Below are 24,612 nucleotides of genomic sequence, written 5' to 3'. Positions count from 1 at the left end.
AATATGAAACCTAAAGAATCTACCACAATCATAGATATATATGCATAAGCAAATCTGGACATAACAATTCTTCCTGCTAAAGCTTGGCTCAACTACGTCTTCATCACTCTACGAAAGGCTAATAGGGCATAATTATAATTTAGTAGCAAATTTTGGCAAAATTACATTACATTATGTATTACAAGGGTAATTTTGCCGAAGAATTTTTAATTTATTACTTATTAATTGCTTACTTATTAATAAGTAATCTCCCTACTACTTTTTTTTTGCAACTATGGCCTGGATCAGGGGTCTCCAACCTTGGCAACTTGAAGACTTGTGGATTTCAACTCCCAGAATTGGAGAAACATGCATAGAAGCATCTGGGCAGAGCCTCCTGCCACCGCTACTACTAGTTCGGCCAATCCAGGCCAATCCGGGAGCAACCCACCTCTGATACCCATGTTGGGAAAGCAAGCTTCAACTATTTTCTTTCTGTGGCTGGGTCCTTCGGGACATGTGGTTTTCACTGACAACCTTTGTGTATGAGTATCTCTCCACTTATTCCCCGTGTATTTGACATATTTCTTTGTCTGATATTGGATTGGTTAAAAAGAAAGAAAGAAAACATTATAGTTCCACTATTCTTCCAGTCACCTGAGTTAGAAAGGGTAATTGGCAGAACTTTTACAAAGTTCATTTGGTTAAAAGAAAAAGTCAATCATTTCATTTGTCTAATGAGGTTCAACTTTTCACTTTCCACTGATAAGCTTGCAAAACAAACAAACGAAAAACAGGTTCACCAGCTGAGGCTCTTAGAAGGGGAAAGAAAGTCAGCAGTCAAGAAGAAAATGGACATGGAGGGCAAAAGCCCATCTCCATAAAGAAGGGGGGCATCTCTGCCAGAACACATAATAGCCACCTGGAATTGATGCATCTGCCTGCAATAATATTCAGTACAGCAGGTAAACCAGACAGTATCGCTTTTGCTGGCACAAAGTGGATTACTTTGGATGTGGAACAGAAAAAGACCAGAGTTTGCTTTCTTGGTGGCTGGTAAAGGATTATTTAGTGTATCTCTAACCTCAAGAAATATTAGGGGCCTGCAATCATGATGAGACAACCAGGTCATGCAGATCAACTTAATTGATTACAATACTTGAAAAAAGGTAAAATCTTCATCAATGCAAGTTTGACATCTCTGATTACGTAGACAGGTCCGTGTTATTTCTTGGCAAAAATATGGCAGTGGATTGCCATTGCCTTCTTCCAAGATCTTTTTTTTTTTAATTTCCAAATTAATTTGCACTCTGCTTAGCTCTTCTGAAATTACTAAAGGGTGGTTATGTCCCACCACCTCCAAAGATCTAGTTCAAGTTTCAAGAGTGGCCAAGAGAAAGATGCCAAAACAAAAACAGGTTTTCAACTACCTGCCTAAATCTGTTCCTAGATTACACATGTATTGTGGAAGCTGCGAATTATAGAATTTAAATAATGTTAAATCAGTCCAGTAGAATAAATTATGTATAAAGATTCAGTTTTCTTCTCATTTTTAACCTTAATTTCATCAGCTTCTTTTCCTGTTCAGTCACGTCCAGTTTACTCAGCATAAACTCTAATTTGCTATAATCAAGCAAGTCATCACAGCTTCTCCAAGCCAAAGATATCTTTTCTATATCCACCATATCTAGCGGAATTCAGTGCAATGAACTGAAAAGACCGATGTGGTAATAACAACTTCAGGATGATGCAATTCTGAAAATAAACTAAGGAAAAGAAGAGGAATTCCTGCTTTAAGCAAAATGACACGGACGGAGTCCATGCAAGAGCCATCCATTATAGCATTAATCTATTCTTAGATGTGGAGAGGAGAAAAAGCAAGAAAAGAAATAACTGGAAGAAAGCAACTTACCTCCTACTATTCCAGAGGTGATAATTCATAGAGAAACCAAAAATGAGATTCTTCTGTAAAGCATATAAACTGTACAAAGCAATCTTAGAATTTCAACAAACACATGTACTGATCTTCAATGGGCAGTTGTCAGTAAACTGTCCTCCTCTGGGTGAGAACAGCATCAAGTAAATTCTGGAAGAAGAAAAGAAAGCAAGTTCCCCAATTAGTCCAACACCCTAAAACTTAAATATGAGTTTCATTGTTAGATCATAAATAAAAACTGTATCTACAACATATCCATGTAGCACTAACTAAAATAGTCACACATCCCCAATTCATGTATTATTGGAATACATGCTTTTAGTTGGTAACAGCCAGTGCCCAGTGAACATGACAATATGACAAAGAACCCCATTTTGTCCCTGGTTTTGCGTCCCCAACAGCAGGATGTCTCTAGCTTTGATGTTTCGCTTCACTGACAGCTGGAAGCAAAGGAGCAATCTAGAAGACTTTCTCAGTCAGCAAATACAAACTCTACTTGTGGTTTGTGGTTAGATAATAGTGGCTGCTCCAAATACATATTGACAAAATGTTTTGGAACTGATGCATTTACTGACAGACTATTGGAGGGGGATGTTTGTTACGTTATCACCCCACAACCCAGCTTCAAGCTGCATGTGTTCATGCTGTCCTTTCAGTAAATTTCATGAAAAATATGTACTTTTTGTTTCTCGGTTTTATACTGTTGTTCCTTCACCTGAACCTCAGATATAAGATGAAAGGATATTGGAGAATAGAAAATAAACAAATGTAACTGTACAGTTCTGTTGCTGCATGTAAAAACCCTTTTATTTCTCACTCAGGAAATAAATATTTGCTTTTGCACATTAAAAACTGGAACACGGATTTTACGTTTTGAACAATGAAACATAGGGCTTTCAACCAATGTAAAGTGATTTGTTTATCCAACATCCTTACTATTCATTTCATTCATTCTAACGAATAAGGAAGTCAAATGAAGATGTATCCTTATAGGCTTCAAATGGAGTAGGTTTTTTGTTTAGCAATGTTCACATCAACCACACAGTTGATAGTGGTTAAAATATTATATATGCCTGTTACATTTACTCAAGAACCTTGGCATTTTTGTCAGCATCTTTCCCGTAATTTGTAAGCCTCAGTTCTCTGAAAATAAATTTGGTACGTGCACCAAGGCATCATTTTATATGTGTGCCATTACTGAAATATAAGCACAGGAACAAAGCATTCCCATGAATTAAAATGATTTCATTTAAATTTTAGCCAGACTCACAAAACAATATTTTGTATGTTTTTATATGAATCATCCAGAATACCATAGAATATGGTAAACACATGTGAAGAATATATAATGCTATGTGGCTGCAAAGCAGAAGAGCAGCACCAAGAACCACTCAGAAGACATACCTTCTGCCTCCAAGTATGAACATCATGTTGGGAAAACAGCAATGCTAGGAGATGACACAAAACCTGCAAGTTAAGTGTTAAACAGTAAAGTGCAGAGCGTTCCTTAGCAACCAGGAAAGACAGCCAATCACATGTATGCATAATCTCTTAGTTAACTCTGGAAGCTTCTGCTAGGAAGCTGCTCTGCACTGTTCTGTATGCATGCCAATTGCTGTCTTTTTTTTTTTTTTAAACAAAACTAAGAGACCTAGCTCCATTCCAAGTGCTAGCTGTTGCAAGGCTATAGTGCTGAAGGAGATAACATTCTGTCCCAATTCAGGAGTATTTGTGTGGGTTATTGCGATCTACCTTAAAATGCCATAAAGCCTAAAAAGTGTCGAAATTTTCAGAGCCAATATATGAAGCATCACCTGTGAATTCAGCCATGCCCTTTAAAAGCTGCCAAAATTACTTCATCCAAAAGTTTTAATGCTTCTCCAAGCCACGCCCATATCCCCAAAAAATTAAGCTCGGTTTTTTGTGAGTCTCCAGAAGGAAAGACTGCAAATCTAAGAGTCTCAGTGCAAGCTTCGGTAACAAAACTTAATGAAACAACCTAAATGGCTTCCAGAAGAGTGTGTTACTCTAAAAATTGGCAAGTTTAATGTACAGGTAGTCCTCGATTTGCAACCATAATCGGGCTCAAAATTTCTATTGCTAAGTGAGATATTTGTTGAGTAAATTTTGCCCCATTTTACGACCTTCTTGCACAGTTGATAAGTGATCATTGCAGCTTTCAGTTAACAACATGATTGTTAAGTGAATCTGGCTTCCCCATTGACTTTGCTTGTCACAAGTTCACAGCGGGAGATCACATGATCCCAGGATACTGCAGCCGTCACAAGTACAAGTCCCTTGCCAAGCATCTGACTTTCGATCATGAGACAGTCGGAGTGCTGCAATGGTCATAAGTGTGAAAAATAGTCATACGTCACTTTTTTCAGTGCCGTTGTAACTCTGAATGGTCATTAAATGAACTGTTGTAGATTGAGGATTACTTGTATTGTATAGGTCTATGGACTAAATCTACTTCATTAAATACACAAATATATTTATAAATACCAAAAATGTATGTATGTGAGACAGATTCAGATTGCACTGAAATACATTATTATACATCAGTACTTCAAGATGGAAAAGATGGAAGGTAAGAATTGGTTGTAAGTAGAATTTGTTTAGCAGTTGGTTAAATTGTTGAGACAACAATTCAGTCACTACGCTATATGAAACTTCAACTATGCTTATGATCTTACTTTAGCTTTCCTTTGCTTTACAGACCTGAGAAAGTTGTCAATGTGAGGATTAGTCGTGAAGCTACTTTTTTATCTCTATCATAACAGTGAGCAGTCACTAAATGGAGAAGCTACTAAACAAGAACTATTAACTCTGAGACTCTTTGGTCATTTCTGAATTCACAAAAGTGGGTTCTGCATCTTTGAAATATCTATGTTTTGGGGGGAGAGCCATGTCTTCCTTCATAGCACACAGTTCCCACCATTTTTCTAGTTCTAAAGACTGCATGTAACACAATTAGTGGGTGCTCTGAAGTTACTGAATAGCCCTTGAAGAAGCACAATTGTAGTAAATAATAAGATCATTTTGATGTATATGATTCACAAATATGGAAGAGTAGCCAGTTACCATACTAGATGTCTTGAAGGATCACACTGTTCCACCACAAGAGATCCATCTGCTCCCCATGAGGAAGATAAATTTTATTATACTACTGTACCAGACAAAAATTGCTGGGATTGAGGCGAGCCTATATGTGTAATATTGGAGCAGCGCTTCAGTATCTAATCCAAAGCATCAACTTAAATCTCTGGAATTCCTCAAAGTTGATCTAAAATTCAGGAATTAAACCAGCTGATACACAACACCAAATGACAACGAAGCCACCACCAATTATAGGCACCGAATGTGTTGTAGAATAAATCTGCTGTTCGATAATTTATTTATAAATTTTTATGCTTCTCATCTCCCCTATAAAATGACTTCTGATATCCTCAGCAAGAACTATTTTAATAATTTTCCTTTGATCACATGATGATAAAAGATGATGGATATATTTTCCCAAGAAAATGCAGATATTTAGCAAAGAAAATCCAGTAGTTGGCAATCCAAAGAGTGAATATAATTTAAGAATAAGGTTTATAGTATGACATTCAAGTATTTTTCCTAAGGGCTACTCTAGCTAAAATCAGGTGCCAAGTGTGATTATCCTTTTATTTCTTTTTCTGGGCCTCAGATTTGGAAGTCTTCCAAATTTATGGATCTATCCTGAGGCTATAAGATTGCAACCATGATCTTGAAGAAAAAGAATCCATATATATGAATCATAGATATTCTAATGAAGAGCTTGGAGATTTACCAGTTTTTTGACTGCCAAAAATTTAATATAACAAACTATTCAAAGGATTCATTAGTGTGCATTAAAGTCACATTTAACTTTTTTGGCATTAAATAATTTCTAAATATTTTGATCTGTGCTTATTGCATTACAAAATTGTTGCATATCATTGAAATATCAATGTATTACAAAATAATTTAGCAAATATTGAAGTGTTTCTTTGTTTAAATATTTTATCCTTGCGTTATACTATGTGGTATATAATGTTCCCTGTTTTTAATTGTCCACTGTCTTTACAATTGTAATTTGAAATATACTTTCATTCTTGGATTATTATTATTATTTTCACTCTCTTTTTGTCCTCACAATGTCGTCTTCCCTCCATGTATTTCTTTATTGTACTATCCTGTAATTATTCAAGAATCTTGAAATTCCAGAATGGTAAAAGCAAGAAGGAAGTTACCTAATATCTTTTTCCCTGGAAATGATGCTCTCTGTTTTATTACAAACAGGCTCTGCCATTTCGTTTATTATTGAACATGCCTATTTAAAAACAGGTGTTGTTATTCCCTTAAAATATAGCATATGTTATTTCACAGGCCACACAGAAGTACATTAGTCATTTCATTCAAGGGCTTACATTTGAAGGCTATCAAGCACAACTGCTGATTTATATTAAAGAAGAATATCCACACACACACTAAAAGAGAAGCTTTGTTGCTTTTATTTAAACATAACAGAGCACAAATGCCTTCAAGCCTCAGGAAAAAGTGAACAAGATTCACAAGTCTCAGCCATGAATATCTGGGAATATCAACTCCTTGAAACCCCCTCAACAATTTTGTAGCTTTGCTGAAAGCAAAGTCTGAAATTGGGGGAATACCAGATTTCAGAATTAAACAGAATTAAGAAATTTATTGAGGCCACCAGAATCTTACTGAAATTTTACAGATCTCCACTACTTAATTTTTTTAGAAGAAATAAGTGGAAAAAATATGATTCCAATAAGACTATGAGGAACAGAATATCTTAATAAAACAGTCTGATAGAACTCATAAGTAGGACATGACCAATTGGCTGCAGATAAAATATTCATATTATATCTTGCTTACGGAGCGTAGTAATCAAGTGAGCATATCTTATATTTCTCTTGGTAGAAGCAACAAAGTTACTTCAATAAAGGAAAAATTGGAAAGGGGACGTATAGGAGTTGCATATAGACCGTAGGACAATAAAAAATGTAGCATATGTCCAATGTGGAAGTATTCAACATATCTCGTGGGAATCATCAAAACCCATCTATCTGAACAAAGAAAATCATCACACTCTGAAATACAAGGATATTACAATGGTCACGTGTTTAGTGAAGATCCTTGATAGTGGGAAGCTGAAAATCAGCATTTTTATTAAAAAAAATAAAAAAAATCAGTATGACTCTATTAAATACTGACATGGATATATGTGACAAGGAGATCAAACATTATAAATTAGTACCTTTTGTAAGAAGGTGTATAAATAACCATGTGGAATTCATGTGGAACAATGCAGTATAGGGGTGACAAACTCAAGGACCCGGGGCCAGATCTGGCCCGAGGATGTGTGTGTGTTTAGGTCTGGGGCCTACAAGGCCACCCTGGAAACAGCAAAGGACCAGCCAGCAGTGCCTCTGCCACTGAAAAGGGAGCTCAGGGGGACCACAGGCAGCCCTCGCAAGCTCCAGTTTCACCAGCAGAGGGTTGCAGGAGGCTAACACAGCCAAAAATGGAACTTGGGAACCCTTTTTCGGTGACAGAACACTCGGGCCGCCACAAGCACCCCCGATACAAGTAATGTCAAGCTGCCCACTCTCACCCTGGCCATGCCATCGCTGAGGTCAAATACAATCCTGATGTGGCCCTCAGTGAAATCAAGTTTGACACCCCTGATAAACACTCAAAAATTCAGACAAAATTCTAACTACATCTCATTTTTTAGTATTAGAAAGAACAAAGAATAGAATCCCACATGCATGATCCTCAACAAGAAGAGGATCAATGGCCCACTTGGTGAGGAAAAAACAGCCACTTGCCACAGTGCTGAGGAATATGGATTCTAGACAAGGTTGGAGGGCAAAGGGGGAGAATCTATTGCATAAATGACGAGAATCAAAAATCTAATGTTTACTTAAATATAAGAAGCAATGGTAAAGACAGTAATTGAAGGGGGACTTGCAAGTGAAGAATTGAAAATGCTGCCTAAAAATATCAAACAGTTTTTGAATTTGTGTCTTTCAATCTCTATCTGCAAGACTTTTAATAATTCAATTCAATAATATTGAGTCCTGCAAACAGAGTCCCTAAGAGAGATCGTAGTGAAGGACCGACAGAGGGCCTGTTACACAACAAGTCCTGAGACAGAACTAATTATTCTAGGCGTATTTGGTAATGTTCTGAAGATGAACTCTAAACTCTGTTCAATCCTGTCCCTGCAAAAAACAATTTTTAACCCTCAATCCCAGCAGAACAAAATGCTTTCAGAAAGGGGTTCAAATAAAATATCTTTGTTGATCCAACAATTAATCCAACAATACCAACTGCTAAAGAAAACAACAAATACAAATATTTCCCAGCAAATAAAATAATGTTCTTCAAGATGATGTTATGGTGATGTTAGAAAGAAAATAGCAAGATAATCTGTCTAAAGACGGACACAGTAGGGGATAAGAGGGGTGAGGATTCCTCCTGGTATCTTAGCTCTGAAACATTCTAAGAATCATGGAGTTCATACGTGTGTTACACAAAATGGCTCTTAAAGGCTATGAGTTTCATTGGTTCCTATACCATCTTTAAGATAAGGAAGTACATCTCACTATCAGTGGTTGAGGAACTTGGAAAGGTGTTTGCTTATCTACTATGTTCTCTTCTCTGAGAGGACAAAAGTCCTAGCATTCTTCTATCAACCATCCTTTGGGTATTTCAACTGTTCTGTCATATCTCAGGCTCTTCTCAGTGATAAACTTAACACCTCAGTCTACTTGTAACATGTATTTAAATTTCTCTACCTGTTTCAGTTTACATCTTAAAGTGCAGTACCCAGAACTGACAAAATATTTGACTTGTGATCTGATCAATACAAAACATTCAGAGTGATTATTTCTCATGATTTGGAAACCATATTTCTGTTGATGAAGTTGAAACTGCATTTGCCTTTTTTTTAATGCAGCCACATTATGTGGTGCACACATTCAGTTTGTATTCAGTTATAATACCAATGTTTTTTCCAAGTACTGTTTCCATACCAGGAATCCCTCAATTAATGCCCTTGATTTGTGCTTTCTAACTGGATAACTTTGTCTCTGTTAAATCTATTTATTTAATTTAACTTCATTCAGTTATTTTCAGCCCATTTCTTCTAACTTACCAGGCTGTTTCTGAATTTTATTTATCACTATTAGTACACTCATCCAATTTTGCACCAACTACAGATCTAAAAAGTATTTCCTCTGCTTCCTCACCCAAGCCATTAACAAAAATATTGATGAGTACAAAGCCCAAGGCTGAATCTTGTCACATCCCAATTGACAAGACCACTCTCCAGTTTGATTAGGATGACATGTCAATTTAATCACAGAACTAACACACTGAGCAAATCACTGTGGGCATCTATAGCAATCCCACAAGCAAGTTAGAACTAGGGACAATCCTATTATACTCAATCCCCAAACTACAGATGGCAAATTACTGTTTTCCAGAAGCATCTGAAAAAGAAATAGAAATAGCAATATGCAGTTAACTGGGAAAATGCACACTCTGTACTTGACAAAAAAAAACACCACAATTTTTTAAAGCATGGTTGTGCTGTGTAACAGCTACTCAAGGAACTGAGAAGAATATACAGTAATTCTGAACACAATTCTAAAATGTACCCTTATTTTTTAATTTTGCTAAAGCATTAAAAGCTATTGAACTCATTAAAAACAGTGATCACTATTGATAAAGGAGAATGTTTATAGCTCAGGGTTGAAATGAAGGGTCCTTGGGGAATACAACATGACATTGATGATGTTACCTAGTTTGGATAATGAAACATCTGCAAGAAAACAACCAAGCTCAGAGAGCACCAAGGACCCCTCAATGATCAATGGGCATTTAAATAGACACTTGCTGAGAAAGCAAAATAGATACATTTGACTTCAGATGAGCAAACTTCAGATGATTAGAGGACGGATGAAAAGAAAATTGGAATGGTAAATTAAGAAGATCAAGTACTCAGGAGATTATTGAAAACTATTGTAAAATAGCATTTTACATTGTCTACTGCAAATCAGAAAGATATGAAGAGCAGGCAGACAGCAGAATTCTTAACAAGTAGGGCCAGAAATGTCATTCAAATCAAGAAGACTTCCTTTAAAAAATGGTAGTCTTGTCCCAAATTCTGGCAAAAGATAGAAAAGCAGTAAATTCATTTGGCAAAGAGAACTGTGACAAATAACAGCATGAAAATCTTCTAATATATTAGGCAATCATCCTGTCAGTGGACACTGCCAATTTCCAGGATCTCTAAAAAAGAATAAATCCCAAACCAAAAAGGTTTAGCCAGATTTTCCTGAGTCCCGTCCCCCCGCCCCAACCAGTATATAGATTTCAATTTTCAGAATTTCCTAGCCAGGAATGAATATTCTGGAGTTGATATCCACAGATGTGACAGCTGCCAAGATTGAGAAATACTGAAATATTTTCAAATATTAAAACTTTTTCAATAGCTTAGCTCTTCAGAGTGCCTATAGAACTATACCTTTTTGGTTCTATCCTTTTCTTACTAGAGTTTTGCCATCTACATTAATTTTGCCAGCTGGTGGACTGTTTCATTTATCATACTTCTATTTTGAAGATAGCTGAAGAAGTTTTCTCTTGTTCTTCTCATCCATCAGTGTCTTCACTAAGCAGCTGGTATACTGATTCTTTTCTTTTTTTGTATTTTCAACACATCCAAAGAAGACATTTTTGTTTTTCTTAATGTCTTTCACTAATGTCAGTTTATTTTGAGCTTTTGTGATATGCACATTGGGAATCAGAATTTCCAACGGCAGTAATATGGAATATTTAAGTAACCAACTTCCGCCTCATATGAAGAGTGAGAAACACAAAGCTGTTGTTGTTTAATCGATGGAAAATGCAGGAGAAAGTGGGACTGGATTTAAATTGAAGACAATAGAGGTGGTCCTTGACTTACAACCACAAATGTGTCCAAAATTTCCATTGCTAAATAAGACAGTTGTCAAGTGAGTTTTCCCCTATTTTATGACCTTTCTTGACACAGTTGTTAAATTAGTAACTGCAGTTGTTAAGTTAGTAACACGGCTGTTAAATGAACCTTCTTCCCCATTTGACTCTACTTGTTAGAAGTTCGCAAAAGGTGATCAGAAGACTCAAGGACACTGTAACCATCATAAATACAGGCGAGTAGTCCAGCATCTAAATTTCTATGTGACCCCAGAGATGCTACGGCGGTCATTTTTCAGTCCTGCTATAACTTCGAATGGACACTAAATGAATGATTGTAAGTCAAGGACTACCTGTGTAAGAAGACTCCGAACACTTATTTTGTCAGACAGTAATCAACTGTTTGCATTGGCTTCAGTCTAGTGTACAACCAAGGTATTTAAGTAAATGTGCCATTTTGAGTGTCTAGGTAGCTTCAACCAATGTGATCCACTAAACTAAAACTTGACCACTGTAACTTTCTGACACCATATCTTGAATTCCTTTATGACCTCCTGTTCTTTTTTATTTCTGCATAAGTTTTTATTTTGTTTTTAAATATTAGACTTAGATTTAGAATAACATTATTGACACTTTGAATGTACATTGAGCGGCATACATTAAAATGAAATTTCATTGTATACAGCTCTCAAAGAGTCATTGTTTTACTGTATTATTATAAGATATATTATATTGTTTGGGTACAAAAATTAAGAAATTAATCAGGTAATTAAGATTAGCTAACACTTCACATTAACATTCCAAAATTCAGGAATAATTTTAACTAATCTCTGGAAGACGGCAACTATTACTAATGGAGCCAACAACATATACATATAAGGAGGCCATTTGACAGAGCAAGAGCAAACATAGAGAAACATCTCCGGACTTCAGTCCCCTCTTACCTAAAATGGTGAATGATTGTAGACTGGCTAAGAGAAATACTTTGGATAGGTAAAATTGGTTAGAGATGATGGTCCTGAAGGTACTGTAGGAGATGACCAGGCTGAGTCGGAGGAAGGCGTCAAATGCATCATAAGTCACAAATCACTGAGAGCCCGCAAGAGAGCTAAATCCGTGAGTTCCACAGCATGATCCCAATCCAGATCAGCCACCCAGTCAGCAGCCTCTCCGTCCATCACTGCCATCACAGCCATCACTATGTCCCACTGTGACATATACACTGTTCTGGATTGGTTATGCTGGACTGTCCAACGACTCCCCCTGCCTGTTGGGATCCATGTTCCAGAGACCCTCTCCAATCACTGCCACATCCATTATCTTGGAAGCCCACTGCCCCAAACCTTTCCTGCAACATCTGTAGAGTTGGCTGTCCACCACAGTGGTGTAATTCCAATCGTCATCTGAGCTGCACCTTTCACGCCATTGGACAAAATGGGTTCCAAAAGAGGTAAGCTGGGGAGCATGGGGTGGTAAGCCTCTGTGGTCCTGAGCCACTGGCAAGCCCAGACACCAATTGGGCTTGGCCCACATCAGCCTCTAGAGGTTCTGCTGTAGGCTTCCATGCCATCAAGTGGTCCCTAAACCTTACATCCAATGGTGCCTCTCCTGCTGGCCCTGACACAGCCTCCAGCACAGCTGTATCAGTTGTCACGGCAGACTCCTCCAAGCCCACAGCCTCCAACCCAAGTACTTTCAGCCATGGTGTTAGCTCTGTCAAACTGTCAGGTTCCAAAGAGTTAATGAAACCAGCCAAACGCAGAAACCGTTTGTAAATGCAGTTTGTACTCTTCCTTCGGCACAAACTGACCAACAAAGCACTAAGGCAATGAATAAATTTTCAGAGTTGCCACCCTGTGCATCCCACCACCTTTTATAGGTACATTGGTAATTAAGAGAAGCCGCACACACCCATCACTTTCTGACCCAGAGCGAAACCACCCGGAAATTAATCATGGATTGTTAACAGGAATTTCTTCACCTTGTGTAGGTGGGACGGTGAGTCTTGGCAGCTGGCCCAGTCTTCTCCTCTGAATGGCAGCTCCAGGCCTCTGAGCTGCCTAGACTCCGCCTTTCTTATCTCCCGCTCATTTCCCTTGACTGTTAGTTGGTCAGATTCTTGTAGAGAGCTTAAGCTTGCAATAAATCTTTATACTCATTTGAACTGCCTGAATCTCTTATTTCTCCAGAGCTTGGCAGGTACTTACCGGTACTTACCAAGCTATAAATAGCTTTGTATATACAAATCAGCAATTTAAATTACATCTGAAAATATTGATAGCAACTAGTATAGGGTAGTTAAACTAAAATTAGTGTACTGTGTCATAGATTCTGGAGCTGCCAGCATGCAGGCACCAATATCTTGGATCCAATTTCTATTTCCAAGTGGTCTATGAAGACAATAATTCAGCAATTGGTAAGGATATGAATCTCTTGTTATAGAATTCTATCATTCTTTTTCTGACTTTATAAAAATCTGCTTCATGTTTAAGAGACAGGCTGTAGAGCTAGGTCCAACTTTTGGTCTTCCTGTAGTCCTGTAAAAACCAGAATTTTAAATGAAATAATTTTTAATCTGATCCATCTGTATACTTATATAAAGATGCCTATATAAGGAACTGACTATTTACTGTATGAAAGAGGGTGGCTCCCCAGGGATTCAAAGCAATGGCCTGGGCGATATTGAGAAAGTTTTTTCCCTAGATTAATGAGTTGGAGATAAAAAAAATTGTCTCTTCTTAGAATGAACACTAAGAAATCTATATTTAAAGTAAAAAGCAGGAGGTCAGAATTAATTCCATGGCTATTTATACTTCAATTCTAGCTGGTTATAAGGATAATATAAAGGTGATTAATATTTTTCACAAAGCAGCTTCTAGAAGAAAACCATTCATATCTGTCTTTATAACAACATATACATTCCTTATTTGATGACATTTGTTTTTGAAATGATTTAACTCATGAGAATTATACGTAACCTATTAATCTTTTCCCTTTTATGTTTGTACTTATAGGTGAAAGTTCATTTATTTCAGTAATGCAACCTAAAAGGTGAAACTAATATATGAGATAGACTCATTACATGCAAAGCAAGATAGTTCAAATCATGATTTGTCATAATTGCGATGATTATGGTTAGAGCTCATGAAAACCCCAAATCCACAATCTCAGAAAATTAGAATATTACATGCAATCAATAAAACAAGGATTGTATATAGAACAATATCGGACCTCTGAAAAGTAAAAGCATGCATATGTACTCAGTACTTGGTTTGGGCCCCTTTTGCAGCAATTACTGCCTCAATGCGGCATGGCATGGAAGCTATCAGCCTGTGGCACTGCTGAGATGTTATGGAAGACCAGGATGCTTCAATAGCGGCCTTCAGCTCTTCTGCAATGTTCGGTCTCATGTCTCTCATCTTTCTCTTGGCAATGCCCATAGATTCTTTATGGGGTTCAGGTCAGGTGAGTTTGCTGGCCAATCAAGCACAGTAATCCCACAGTCATTGAACCAGGTTTTGGTGCTTTCGGAAGTGTGGGCAGGTGCCAAGTCCTGCTTGAAAATGATGTCAGCATCCCCATAAAGCTCATCTGTGGAAGGAAGCATGAAGTGCTCCAAAATCTCCTGGTAGACAGCTGCGTTGACCCTGGACTTAATGAAGCACAGTGGACCAACACCAGCAGATGACATGAGTCCCCAAATCAACACAGACTGTGGAAACTTCACACTGGACTTCAAGCATCTTGTAGTGTGTGCCTCCCATTCTTCCTCCATACTCTGGGTCCTTGGTTTCCAAATGAGATGCAAAAGTTGCTCTCATCAGAAAAGAGCTCTTTGGACCACTGAGGAACAGACCAGGTCTGTTTTTCTTTAGCCTAGGTAAGACGCTTCTGACATTGTTTGTTGTTCAGGAGCGGCTTGACAAGAGGAATACGATATTTGAAGCCCATGTCCAGGATCCGTCTGTGTGTGGTGGCTCTTGATGCACTGACTCCAGCCTCAGTCCACTCCTTGTGAAAGTCCCCAACACTTTTGAATGGCCTTTTCCTGACAATCCTCTCCAGGCTGCGGTCATCCCGGCTGCTTGTGCACCTTTTTCTTCCACACTTTTCCCTTCCACATAACTTTCTATTAATGTGCTTTGATACAGCACTTTGGGAACATCCAGCTTCTTTTGCAAATTACCTTTTGAGGCTTTCCCTCCTTATGGAGAGTGTCAATGATGGTTTTCTTCACAACGGTTAGGTCAGTAGTCTTTTCCATGATTGTGATTCCTACTGAACCAGACTGAGAAACCATTTAAAGGCTCAGGAATTCTTTGTGGGTGTTATGGCTTAATTAGCCGAATAGAGTGGGACACTTTGAGCCTAGAATATTGCACCTTTTCACAATATTCTAATTTTCTGAGATTGTGGATTTAGGGTTTTCATGAGCTGTAAGCCATAATCATCACAATTATGACAAATCATGGCTTGAACTATCTTGCTTTGCATGTAATGAGTCTACCTCATATATTAGTTTCACCTTTTAAGTTGCATTACTGAAATAAATGAACTTTTGCACAATATTCTAATTTTTTGAGTTTCACCTGTATATGAATTCAGAGTTAAGATCCAATCTGGAATGTAACAGTAATTTTTAAAAGCATAAAAATATTTAAAAGCCCTTATTCTTTGTATTTGGATTACTTATTATTTCTATCCATTTATGCAGTATTTGAAATATTTTGCTTTGGGCAATAGAATAAATAAAATATGTCAAACTGGCATCCAGCCATCCACAACATTTGTGAGATTTGATATGCTAATTTGATTAAGTGCATCAATATAAAATTGGACATAGCTTCAGCCCATATTATTTATACAAATTCTCTCTGGATCAAATTCCCAATGTCTTAATTTATCTTCAGTTTGATTCAAATAGAACGCCAGCCAAGATGACAAGCTCCCTTTTATCTATATTTTGGGGGCTCCTCTGCAGAGTTATTGACATGTCCATTAATAATGAGACGCAAGCATGACGAATGTCATATCAAGGGGAGCAACTTCATGTCACACTGGCATAGAGGGGTTCCAAACAATAGTCAAAATAGTTCATGTTGGGCTCAAGGAACCAAGAACAATAGAATGAATTACTCAGAGTAGTTTATTTACTCCTGTTTGCCTACAGAAGGAATATTGCCAAACTAAAGCACACTCTGATATAACTATCTGATAAATTTTCTGAAGGCTTATGGAGGACTCCTTCTGGTCTCTTTCTGCATACTAAGGACTCTATGCTGATTTTGTCTCTCAACTTCTTGGGAAACAGAGCCCTTTCCTCTTGCAATTCAGCACCAGGCTTCACCACAGTTCAATGTTTCAAAGAGACAGTAAGCCCTTGCCACACTAAAGCCGTCTTTAGCCGGTAGCACCCCAATGGCAAACCTTGATCTGCATAATCTGTTCTACATTGACAGAAGAAATGCTTCCTTCACAATATTAACTTTACATGCGGGTTATTCTCCCCCCTCCCCCCAATCTGGATTTATTGCCAAAGGCCTCCTGGCTCATTTGGACACACATCTAATAGAAAGCTCTCAACAGCCTGTGAGAAACATGACTAGTCAGGAGATATGTGCTGCAGAGGCATGAAGGAATCTTGGATTGGGACCTAGTATTTAGACTGTCTAGAAAAAGGAGGGCCTTCTTTCTTATTCACTAGAGATCAATTTTGCTTTTAAAAATAATTGGCAAGGTTAACTGGAAAATTTCCACTGAAGGCCTAGCCACATCTGATTATAACAATAAACTGTAATTCAAACGATAATTAACCTCTAGTAATGCATCCTACAGGCCATCCACCTGTTTTGCCTCCCAAAGCTTATGCATTTGCCTTAAGATGTTTTTATTATCTGCCTTTTTAAAATTGATAACGCTGCTAGGTGTTATGAACATTAGTTAGTTAGTTTAGTTTATTGGTTTTGTATGCCGCCCACTCCCGAAGGACTCCGGGCGGCTTACAATAAAAAAGGGGGGGGGAATAAATAAGACAATACAAAATTTAAAATACAACAACATTCACAATTAAAGTGGGGCTGGATACTTCAACAGCCCCAGGCCTGCCGGAACAGCCAGAACTTAGTAGCTTTACGGAAGGCCGGGAGGGTAGTAAGGGTCCGGATCTCAATGGGGAGGTTGTTCCAGAGGGCCGGAGCTGAAACAGAGAAGGCCCTCCCCCGGGCGATGAGGAGGACCACGTAGTCGCTCTGCAGATATCATCTATGGTAGCCTGGGTTGCCCAGGCCGCGGTGGTGGTGGCACTCCTTGTAGAGTGAGCGGTGATGTGTCGAGGTACTGCCCTGGACTGAAGTTCATATGCAGCTGCAATGAATGCTCTCAGCCACCTACTGACAGTAGAAGATGTCACCTTCTTACCCAAGGAACCTGGCTGGAATGACACAAAGAGGGCCTCAGATCTGCAGAAGTCTGCAGTTCATTTGATGTATATCTGCAGGGCCCATATGACATCGAGCATGTGCCATACACGTTCCCTTGGGTGCTTGGGGCCCGGGCAGAAGTTCGATAAAATTACTTCTTGGCCCTATGGAACCAGGTATTGATCTTTGGGATGAAGGCGGGGTCCAGCAAAGTAAACTTACTGTAAGTAATTTTCTAATACATTACAATAAATATATATTTCTAATACAATAACCATCTTTATAACACTGTAAAATCTTGTAGATTTTGGCCTCACCACAGATAAATGCAACGAGCCACAATTATTTCTTATTTTCTCTCTCTCTCTCGAAGCCATCTGGTTAATTCTAAATCCATGGCTATTTCAAGGCTATGCAACAAGTCTTTGGCAGATGTGAAACCTGAGACCAGATTTCCCGAAACAAATTCAGTTTTCCACAACAGATCTTATTAGTACAGGGTGTTTTTGGAAAAATGATAATAATAATTGAACATCTGAGCAACATAATTCATGTGATATCTGCAATTTATTGCACCAAAGAATTCCACCAAGGAGTCCCACAAGAACAGCAACATTTTAACATCCACAGGCTACAAAGGCAAAGTAACAAAAGTATAGCTGAATTAATTGAAAGACAGAAAGAGAGGGAGGGGGGGGGGCATGTACAGTGTTGAAATCCAGCCTGTAAGGTTTTGAACAGCTGCATTTTGTCCTACAAATATGATAAAGCATTGTTCAGAAGCATGTTCTCTTTTCCTGCCTCTATTACGATTAGATATTTTATATCACAAATCCCTTCAGCGTAGAGCAGATGTCCCTGTCATTCTCTGCAAAATCTGTAACTTCTAATGAAAAATAGACATTTTTTTAGGAAAAAACCTGCAGCTGACAATAAAATCAAACATGATAATTTGCTAAAATCCTGAAGAAAGAAGCCTCTTTATTACCATCTTAATAGTGGAATTACCATTTTATAAAACCATCTTTGCTGTGTATTTTGACAATTATCCAGTTCACTCTAGAGATTAATTTATGATAGATTTATGTCACTTAGAAGATGCATTATCTTCTCTTCTTAATAATGGCATTTGAATTTAAACTGGAACTCACATTATTGGCTTGCAATTATTTTGCCCATTCCTCCATATCCTCACTCATCCCAGAATTCATTTAAAGAATCTGCACATCAAGAATTAAAATATTTTGCTTTTTCATTACAAATCCATGTTAAATCGCTTTTTGTTTTTTGACATGGTGGGCTTGTATATGGGCTTTTCCCAGCTTGATTGTTTATGCAAATCATGGTTCACCAGCCTTAAACTGCTCCACATTTCTTAAGGCTGGAAAGAGAATCAGAAATTTCAAATGTATATACAGTAGCTGGGATTGATAGCATATTTTACTGGAACTATACTCATTATCTATAACAATGCATTTTGAATAAATATATCCTTGTTCAAATTTTTATTCTTCTTCTTACTTTTTGTTGCTCTAGATCACTGCAGAAGCAACAGTACTGCAATCACACAAGTCCTGTCCTATGGCAGGTGGTATCCAAACACATCAAATAAATGACAGTTGCCTCCATTGTTTGATATAATCTCCTATTAGTAATCTCTCATGTTAGTTGACATAATTACTGTAATCAAGAATTACTGTCTATTATAAATTAATTTCATTTATCAGAATGTTCAGAAGGAGATTAAGATTACCCATGAGTTCAGATAAACAAGTAGATCAGATTCCAAGTAAAAATAGCTGAAATTCCCAGGAGGCTTTGAATGAAAGCCATCGTTTTTTTTAAAGGAAATTGTTTTATATTGTGTCACAGAATTGGTTCATCTTGTTCAGTCCTGCTTATATTCACAGGCCGTAAATCTCCAGGACCCCTGTAGCTGTCAAGGATTGAATCTTGAAACCTTCTGTATGCAAGTATATGTTGTAGCATTAATTTACAGCCCTTCCAAAAAAAGCTCACAACTGGAAGTAGAATTTGAAGAGGAAAAACTGGAAAATAAATAAATAAAATTCTTTAGAATTAAATAGGGATGGGGTGAAAAGGCAGAATTTTGTAATGTTGGTTACCAACTGCTATCAGTGAAGTCAAGTAAGCTACTTTTGAGTGTAGAATTTCTGAATACACATAGTATATCATCTGCATTCAATGAAAAAACCCTCAAAATTACTTGGGTGTGCCTGAAAATTATACCTATTCAAGAAACTTCATTTTTAATCTTAATGGACTTCTATTAAGATTAACTACAAAGCACAGTAACAATTTTTATGCATCCTTGTTGACATAATATTAGGAAAGGGAAAATTTTAAACAGGGAGGGCCACAAAACTTTGGTGAAACAAATAAGAAAAAGAAATGACAGCAATTAGCTTTTCTTTTCTTTTCTTTTTTTTTTACAAAAGGTTTGTTCTACTTTGGTGAATTTTCAAAGGGTATAGCTGACATTGCATTCACATGAGAAATAATTAGGACAAAGAAATGAAAAAGAGGTTTACAAAGTTTTATTCTGTTCAATTAAGCATCTTAACATACAGTATATTTCAAATAGATCAAATTATGTAAGCCGAGAATACAAGCTAGGCTTATTTAGTATAATATTATATAGAATACTATGTTAATAATTAAATATATTATTATTATTATTTATTCAATTTTAGATCTATTATATCATTACATAACTTCCTGAACCTAGGTTAACCAAGCATAACCACAGAAACTCTAAATTCAAGTATATAATTAAATGTGTAGCTGGAGAGCAGGAAAAACCACCATCACCAAAACTTATTCCGAAGGGAAATTGAGAAAAAATATGAAATGCTTACTGTGGAACTTAAGCTATGAGTAGAATCTTTGCCAACATTGGTGCACCATGCATTAAATCATAATTTTATTTCTTAAAGTTTAATATTCTTGTGTTCCAAAAGCAGTTAACATGGGTGTATAGGCTGGAAAAAACCAAACAGCATCTGGAAGAGAGATCAAGGAAGAAAAGGTTTGGAGGTTCCTAATAGGGCTTTATTCATTGAGTAAGTTATGGAATAGAGATCAGCTGATACAGCTGCTCCTAATTTTTTCCATTATTTGGACCACGTATCTTTCAACAATGCTGCAATTCAAGATATTCCGATAGGTTTTCTAGAAATCCTAATGCATATTAAAAAGTAGTTTTCTCTGTTATTCATTATTGTTTTAGTAACTCTACCTATGAAACAGCAAGAGGGAGTTTTCATAAAGAGGTCTTATCGAACAGAGGTGTCAAACTCAATTTCATTGAAGGCTGCACCAGGCCCCTCGGGGGCCAGGGTGGATATGGCCAGGGTCTGCGTGGCCGCTTGATGTCACTCATGTCAGGGGCGCCTGTGGTGGCCTGAACGCTCTGCCAACGAAAATGGGCTCCTGAGTTCCATTTTTGGCTGTGATGGTCTTCTGCATCCCTCTGCCAGTGAAAACAGAGCTCAAGGACCGAGGCACACGGAACCCTGAGCGCCGTTTTGCTGCCAGAGGCACCACGGGACGGTGTTTCCAGGGCAGCTCCACGGGGCAGATCTAAGCACCCCGCAGGCCAAATCCGGTCCCAGGCCTTGAGTTTGACATCCTTGTTATAGAAGAAAAGTGTTCCAAAATGGCAAGACATTGATGGTTATTGAAGAAGCCCAACTAAAGCCAGTTTTGTACGCTTATTCTATTTTTTTCCTGATTAACTGATATGCTTATCATCCATGAGCCATCCTGATGGCTCAAAATCTGAGAAGGTTCAACAGGCTCCACCCATGGCAATCCATAATTTATAACTGTTGGCCTAGGCCAACACCACTAAAGTTTCTATAGCAGAGCCAATTTATTTACATAACTCATCAATATGCTTCTCTTCCTATATTGTTACTCATAACGTCTCCAAGTTAAAAAAAAAAAAGGATTTTAAACGAAGCAGAAATTAAGAGATCTCTTCACTGATTTTGGAAAAATCTCTTTCACCAGTAATAAGACAATTCGATTCTTCTAGTTCATACTATTTCCTATGTTCGAGAATTATACCTTTCTTTAAAAGATATAAGAAGAGGCAGCATCTTCATTTTTACAAGACAATCAATTCATTATAGCAATTTCAGACTAGCATGAAGTGAAGAATTTTAAATGGCTGTGTCATATTCAAAGGTAAATTTCAGCTTAGTTGAAACTGGTTGAAGAAGAGAGTCTCTATCAAATATACCTTAAAGAGTTAAAAACAAAACATGAAGCAATCCAAAGGGATTTTTAAAAATAGTTTTAAACAGATGCAATATATCAGGTTAATTATATCTCCTAGCATGTCCCAGTGTTCATGTTCATCTTAAAACTTTGCCTGGAGGTGTCCTTTCTCTAGCCAACTATGTTCAAGAGATTTTTCCCTATACACAAATATTATCTTCAAACGTTTTGCTGACAGTCAAGGAAACCAACACAAAATCAAAGTCTCAAGCCCACTCCACCCACTACTCCGAAAAGCACACCTGAATGACAGCATAGATTGCTAAATGAAATCTCATTCACTCGATATCACTACAACAGCATAAGAATCTAACCCAGATCCCATATTGGTCATTCAGATGCCCACAGGAAACCTATAAAATGACTTTCTTCACAGTATTCCACAGCAGCTTGTGGAAAGCTACAAATCAACATTGCCTTGGAACAATACCAGAATAATCCCTAGCTGAGTTTTCAAGCAGTAAATACTCTTAAGATGCATCCATAAATGGGACCAGTCAATGTCTGCCCTTGCTGCTTCAAAAGAAAGCTAGAATGGTGGAGATTGAGCCACACCAACCAAATTCTCGCAAAGGTAGAATGAAATTTTCATCATAAACATACCCATATCTTTAACCTCCAGCCACAAGCATTGCACTAGCAGTCCTTTATAGGGCATCGTTCCACCATCCTGCTTAATCACAGGGTAGCAAACAAGTTACCCATTTATCTCTCAGCTACAGGACTTACCTGATCCGAGGGGTTCTCAAACTGTGAGTTATGAGCCCCTACGGAGCTATGAGCAGCTTGGGGTGGGGGTGAGACAAAGATTTTTTTAAAAACCTGATTGGGCTTGTTCAGGCAAAGTGGAAATGCTGTCAAAACGTGTTCCTGTCTTTGCTTTCTTGCTCTGCCTGTGCAAGCTACATGTGAAAATCCCAATAATATATATAGTTTAATGTAAAATTACAAAAAGAAGTGGCATATTTAGTTTTTGTGTGTCCCTAACCACAATGAAATCACTGACCATATTAAAGGGGGATGGGCAGAATTGCACAATTTGTTTTATCAGTTTAAGAGTTCTAATATTACAATTTGGGGGGGGGGATCCTTGATCCTCAGCCACTCCCTGCAGAGTCTACAGTGACTCCCATCAGCAGAGATTTGAGTTTCTACGAATTTGGTGCTTCCCAGTAGCAAAAGAAGAGATGCAGAGAGATGTAGGTCAGCAATATTTGGAGGGCACATGCTCCCCCTGCATACTCCATACTGATCAAATAGCTATGCGATCTTAGAAGAGTCTGAAAACTTCTAAAGACAATAACAGTCCCTCAGATGTTGCCATCCTTTGGCTTAATGGCTATGCAGCAGATAGATCAAACCAGCAGAGATGCTGCCCAAGAATACAGGAAGTAGCTAAGAACAGTCCCAAAGGTGCTTCAGGAGGAGGCAACTGGGCTTTCTGGTTTTTTTCTTTGAAGATGTTTTGCTTCTCATCCAAGAAGCTTGCATCCTTTTAAAGGTCGTTGAAGCACTTGGGAGGTGCTTGGAGGGCAACCTGAGTAGTGCTCCTGGTTCATGTAGTCTGCAATTTTATTTTATTTCCCACCCCCTCTAGAAATCCATTCCTACTCCCACACCATTCAAATGATGTTCATCCCAAATTGTATAGCTAAAAGTCTTTATCGTCTAAAGCAGTGGTCTCCAACCTTGGCAACTTTAAGACCTGTGGACTTCAACTCCCAGAGTTCCTCAGCCAGCAAAGCTGGCTGAGGAACTCTGGGAGTTGAAGTCCACAAGTCTTAAAGTTGCCAAGGTTGGAGACCACTGGTCTAAAGGATGCAAATGACTAGCTGTCTGCGAGGAATATAAATCCTTCCATTCCCTACTATCCTGTCACAGCGGAAAAAGCTTCTTGAATGAGAAGTGAAACATCTTCAAAGAAAAAAACAGGAAAGTCCAGTCACCTACTGAAAAAGCACCTTTGGGACAACTATGACCTGAATGACTGAAAATCTTTACAGACTTTTAGCTAAGAACAGGTTGTCCTCAGCTTATAACTGATTAGTTAGCAACTGTTTGAAGTTCTGACAGACACCCAAAATGGTATTTATAATCCTGATTCAAAGTTTGGATGGCCATCCCACCCAACAGTCATATAATCACATTTTGGGTGCTTGGTAACCAGTACGCATTTATGGCCATTTCTGTCACATGACAGAAATTAATGATATTTTTTGCCAGAAATCTTTTCCTTCTTTCTTCTAGCAAAAAAAAACCACTCATTGCAAACAACAGGTTTCCTTAACAATGATGACTATAAAAAATTGTCATAAAATTGGATCAGTCAGGTGGGTCCCTCAATTTACAATTGTAATGACATATGACAGAAATTCCAGGTTCCATTGCAGACGTTAATTGAGGACTGCCTGTATTGCCAGTATTTAAGGCTCTCTTCAACAAAAAAACCAAGATGAAAAAGTATACATCAAGCCAGCAAAAAGACTCTGCGGATCACTGTGAATTCAAATGGACTAACCAGAGCAGTACATGGAATATTAAAATACTGTATAGGAATAAATGGACTAGAAGACCTCCAACGTCCCTTCCAATTCGGCTATTGTATATGGGGAAAATAGTAGTAATGTAACATCAAACATTTGTGTGGTAACAAGTGAAGTAAGTACTGCTGTGTATTGGAAGAATTGTTCAAATACAATTGGTGCTCAACTGCTTTGAAACTCACCAAACTTAGTACTCAAATGCATTTTGACATGAACATTTTGTCCTGGTATTCATTATTTGTTTGGTACTCAACCCACAAGCTAGAATTTGTTGGTGTCGGCTGCCTTGTGACTCACTACACTATTCCTTATGGGGAAATTTTGCTTGGTACTCATCGGTTTTGATACTCATTGCTCCTCCCGGAACCAATTAAGGTTGAGTTTCGAGGTACTACTGTAACATCTTAGAATTTATTTCTGCACAAACTGCTTTCTT

At 37.8% G+C, this 24,612-nt stretch overlaps 1 protein-coding gene across 4 annotated transcripts in view; it reads right to left on the bottom strand.

Annotated features, from left to right (window-relative positions):
• The window catches only part of NCOA1 (nuclear receptor coactivator 1), a 285,311-nt gene that overhangs the window by 202,388 nt on the left and 58,311 nt on the right, over positions 1-24,612 (bottom strand). For 3 of the 4 annotated variants that reach the window (XM_087717452.1, XM_087717446.1, XM_087717453.1), the window contains exon 3: positions 1,892-2,065. The exons of the other annotated variant lie outside the window; for it this stretch is intronic. The gene's annotated coding sequence lies outside the window, so the exon portion shown is untranslated. The remainder of the gene's footprint in view (positions 1-1,891; positions 2,066-24,612) is intronic. 4 annotated transcript variants of the gene reach the window in all.

This window comes from Thamnophis sirtalis, unplaced genomic scaffold (genome assembly GCF_051295495.1).
Source record: "Thamnophis sirtalis isolate CommonGarterSnake01/CBP01778 unplaced genomic scaffold, rThaSir2_p1.2 scaffold_6, whole genome shotgun sequence".
Classification (NCBI taxonomy): Eukaryota; Metazoa; Chordata; class Lepidosauria; order Squamata; family Natricidae; genus Thamnophis; species Thamnophis sirtalis.
Note: the sequence above shows the minus strand (reverse complement) of the source record. Positions and strands in the feature narration are given on the sequence as shown.